A 5,034-nucleotide genomic window follows, 5' to 3' on the forward strand; every position below is an offset into this window, starting at 1 on the left:
TACAGCAGGATGGACTGATGGATGGGGTAGCACCTAATGGAGAAGATAAGATGCACACAGTTATTACAGATGAAGTGAGTGTGCTGAAGGAAATAAATAGAATGTTGAAATAGAGTCATGGGAAGACCCCTGAAGGGTAGAAATGCAAACAGCTAAAGGGGGAGGAAGGGTGACCAAGTCAGGTTTGGGGGGTCATGAGCCAGGTCACCTGAACTGGCAAAGCTAGTGAGGAATCCGTGTTGTGTTCTAAGATCCAAGCTGTGACATTCGGCCTCTCCCAAAGCAGAGGGACAGAGTGAACTGACCTGAATGTGACTGCATCGGGAGGTCCGGGGGCTCACAAGAGTCAGGGGCACTGAAAACCCAAGGGCTCACCCATTTTCAAGGGCACTGAGGGCCACGTGGCAACACATCCTGTATGGCACAACTGACCAGCCATTAGGCGTTCTTGGGGAGATCAATGGCTTCTTCCAGCACTCAGTGCTTCTCAACCAATGGGGTTCCTTTATTATTTTTAAGGAAACACACATACACTTGGAACAAAGTAAAATTTCTAAAAGCATAAACTACTCATTTTTCTTATGAAAATGAAAATACATGGAAATTAAATATTGAATAATCAATGGATCCGGGAAAAACTTTTAAAAGGTTTTAGAGTCAAATGACCATGGGAACACAACATGCCAAAACCTAAGGGACACAATGAAAGAATTCCTAACAGAATTTTATAGCTGTGAATGCACTAATTAAAAGAATACAGAAATAACAAATAAACAACCCAGTCGTGCATGTAAAGGTCCCAGGAAAACAAGAACAATCCAAATCCAAAATGAGTGGAAGGAAAGAAATGACAAAGGCCAGAGTGGAAATTAATGAAATCAAAACTGAAAAATCAATACAAAGCATCAATGAATCAAAGAGTTGGTTCTCTGAAAGAATAAACCCTTAGCCAAATTTACCAAAAAGAAGGAAAGGAAACAATGCAACAAATCATTAACAAAACCATTATTCAACCAACTTGGTTTTATCCCAGGGATGCAAGGATGGTTCAGCATATACAAGTCAATAAATTCTTCACATAGAAGCAAGGACAAAAGTCACACAATCATCTCAATAGACACAGGAAAAAACCTTTGATAGAAAGCCAAATCCATTTATAATAAAAATCCAGACAGAAATAGGTGTAGAAGGACCTTATCTGTCATTTATGACAAACCCACTGTAACATTACTTTAAATGGGGAAATACTGAAAGCTGTTTAAAATTGGGAATGAGATGGAGGTATCCACTCTTACCACTACTGTTCAATATAGTACTCAAAACTTTAGCTAGAGTAATCAGGAGAATAAATAAAAGGGATAGATATAGAAAAGGAAGACATCAAACTATCCTTATCTGCAGATGACATGATCTGTTACATTAAATACCAAAAAAGTTCCACCAAAAGACTCTCAGAACTAATAAACAAATTCAGCAGAGTAGCAAGGTATAAAATCAACACAAATCAACAGCCTTACAGTATTCCAACAATGAAAGAAATCAGGAAAACAATCCCATTCACAGTAGTTTAAAAAATTAAATACTTAAGAATTAACCAAGGAAGTGAAAGATCTCTATAACAAAAACTAGTACTTTGAAACAAGAAGGAAAAAAATTGAAGAAGACATCAGAAAATGGACAGATGTCCCTGATCCCATATAGGCAAAACTAGTATTGTCAAAATGGATGTATTACCAAAAATGGCACATAAAATTTAACGTAATCCCAATAAAAATATCCACAGCATTCTTCACACAATTAAAAATAATCATAAAATTTATATGGGACCAGAGGAGATCCAGAAGAGCCAAAGCACCAAGAGCAAACCAAGAGGCTTCACAATCCCAGGTTTCAAGTTTTATTATAAAGCTGCAGTGATAAAAACATGGTACTAACACAAAAACAGACATGCAGATCATTAGAACATAATCGAGGGTGTAGAAACAACCTTAGGCACATTCAGCTCCTAACCTTCAACAAAGAGGCAAAGAGCTAGAGAAAAGATGCCTCTTTAACAAATGGTGCTGAGAACTGGTTATCCACATACAGAGGAATGAATGTAGATCTCTCACCCTCTACTAAAGTCAAGTCAAAATGGATCAAAGGCCTACATATAAAAAACAGAAACCCTGAATCTGCTGCGAGATAAAGTAAGTTAAACTCTTGAAGACATAGGCAAGGACTTTCTCAACAGAACCCCAACTGTGTATGAAATAACACTAGCAATCAACAAATTAGATCATATCAAATTTAAAAGCTTCTACAGAGCAAAGGAAACAAACAACAGAATGAAGAGACAACCTACAGAGTGGGAAAAAAATTTTGCCAAATACTCCTCAAAAAACCCACATCTGGAATATATAGAGAACTTGAAAAAAATTAGATTCCTCAAAATAAAAGGCCCAGTCAAAAGTATGGACAAGTGAAGTGAACAGACACTTTTTAGAAGAAGTACAAATGACCCATAGGTACACGAAAAAATGTTCAACATCTCTGGTTATTAGACAAATTCAAATAAAAATATCCTTGGGATTCCATCGTACTCCAGAAAGAACGGCTATTACCAAGAATGCAAAAGTCAACAAAGGCTGATGAGGCTGTGGGCAAAAGGAACCCTACTACATTATTGTGGGAATGTAAACTAGTAAAATCAATATGGGAATCAGTATGGAGATTCCTCAAAAAGACTAAAAATAGAAATTCTCTTTGACCCAGCTATACTTCTCCTGGGTATCTTTAGGAAAGTTAAAGACAACATATTAGAGCAATACACACATACCCATGTCTACAACAACACAACTGATAATAGCTAAATCTTGAAAACAGACCGTATACCCATCATCACATGAGTACATAAAGAAAGCATGGTATTTATCCACAACTCTGCCATAAAGAAGGATAAACTTGAGTCACTTGTGGGAAAATAAATGCACCTTGAGACCATCATGCTACATGACATGGAAGATTAAATATCACATAGCTTCTCTTAGATAAGAAACCCAAAGTTTAAATAATTTAAAGAGTGAAATAAAAGGCAGATGATGAGAAATAGGGAGATGGACTTTGTGGTGATGGAAGGTAATCAGGGAATGGGGCACACAGGAGGGAAAGGAGAGGAAGGGCAAATAAAAAGATCAAGATGTGATATGTGTGTGATATACATTCCCCACAGCGGATGTATTTTTTATGTCTTTTCCTGTAGATTTAGTGTTTTTTTTTTTTTGTTTGTGTTTTTTGTTTTTTTTTTTTCCAGTACCAGGATCCGAACTCACAACCTTGCACTTGCCAGGCAGGTGCTGTGCTGCTAAACTAAATCCCCAGCCCAGATTTAGTGTTTTTGTTTTAATATTTAGATCTTTGTTACATTTTGACTTTAGTTTAGTGCATAGTGATAAACGTGGGTCTAGTTTTAGTCTTCAGCATTTGGAAAGCCAGTTTTTCCAGCACCATTTGTTAAAGAGGCTATCTATCTTCCGGTGAACATTCTCAAAGATAAGGCGGCTGAGTGCATTTGTAGTTGTGTCTCCATCTTCTGATCTGTTCCATTGGTACTCAGGTCTCTTTTATTGTCAATAACATGCTGATTTTATTGCAGTAGCTTTGAAGTATAACTTCAAATCAGGATTTGTGATGTCCCTTGCCTTTGTTGCCCAGGATTTCCTTTGCAATTTTGGTCTCTTCTGTTTCCAAATGAATTTTAGGAATGTTTTCTCTAGCATTAGCATACCTATGAGGTATGCTAATGTCTATTGATCAGGATTGCATTAAATCTGTGTAGCAGTTTTGGGAGTATGGCCGTTTTCCCAATATTGGTTCTTCCTACCCATTTCCATAGCATCGGGTATGTTTCCATTTTCTGATATCCTCTTTGATCTCTTTCTTCAGAGTGCTGTAATTTTCAGTGTATAGCTCTTTTACTTCTTTTGTTAAATTGATTCCTAAGTATTTCATTTTTTTTTTAATGCTATTATGAAAGGTTTGGTTGCCCTAATTTCTGTCTCAGTAAGTTTGTTATTTTTTTTTTTTCGATGCCGGGAATCGAACACACAACCTTGCCCTTGCTGGGCAGGTGCTGTGCTGCCGAGCTAAATCCCCAGCCCAAATGACAGATCACTTCACAGCACCTTTTTCTTTTCTTTTTTCTTTTTTTTTTCTTTTTTTTTTTTTTTTGTGTGTGTGTATGTGTGTGGTACTGGGGATTGAACTTATGACCTTGCAGTTGCCAGGCAGGCACTTATGCCACTGAGCTATTTCCCCAGCTCCCCAGTTTGTTCTTTGTGTACAGGAATGGTATTGATTTTTTTCAGTTTTGTCGATTTAATGTGATGCTGGCTCTTGGTTTGTCATAGATGGCTTTGATTAGCTTGAGGTAAAGACCATCTATTCCTATTTTCTGTAGGGTTTTTATCATGCATGAGTGTTGGACTTTATCAAAGGCTTTTGCTGCATCATCTGAGATGATCGTGTGATTTTTGTCTTTGTCTCTATTGATATGGTGTATTACATTGATTGATTTGCATATGTTGAACCATCCCTGCATTCCTGGGATGAATCTCACTTAGTAATGGTATATAATCTTCTTGACAATTTGTTGCATTCTGTTTGCTAGTATTTCATTAAGGATTTTTGCATCTATGTTTATTAGGGAGACTGGCCTATAGTTCTATTTTTTGGTTGGGTCTTTCCCAGGTTTTGGTATCAGAGTAATACTTGCCTCCAGGAATGAGTTAGGAAGAATTGCTTCCCTTTCAATGTTATTAAAGAATTTGAAGAGTATTGGCATTAAATCTTCTCTAAATTTCTTGTGAAATTCAGCTGTGTACCCCTCAGAACCTGGGCTTTTCTTTGTTGGTAAGTTTTTTTTATTATGTTTGCAATTTCATTGACTGATACTGGGTTATTGGGAATTTTTATATCTTCTTGATTTAGCTTTGGTAATTCATATGTTTCTAGGAATCTGTCCATTTCTTCTGTTTTCCAAACTCTGCTAGTAAA

The sequence above is a fragment of the Chinchilla lanigera genome, unplaced genomic scaffold (genome assembly GCF_000276665.1).
Source record: "Chinchilla lanigera isolate Chin_1 unplaced genomic scaffold, ChiLan1.0 scaffold00034, whole genome shotgun sequence".
NCBI classification, from domain to species: Eukaryota; Metazoa; Chordata; class Mammalia; order Rodentia; family Chinchillidae; genus Chinchilla; species Chinchilla lanigera.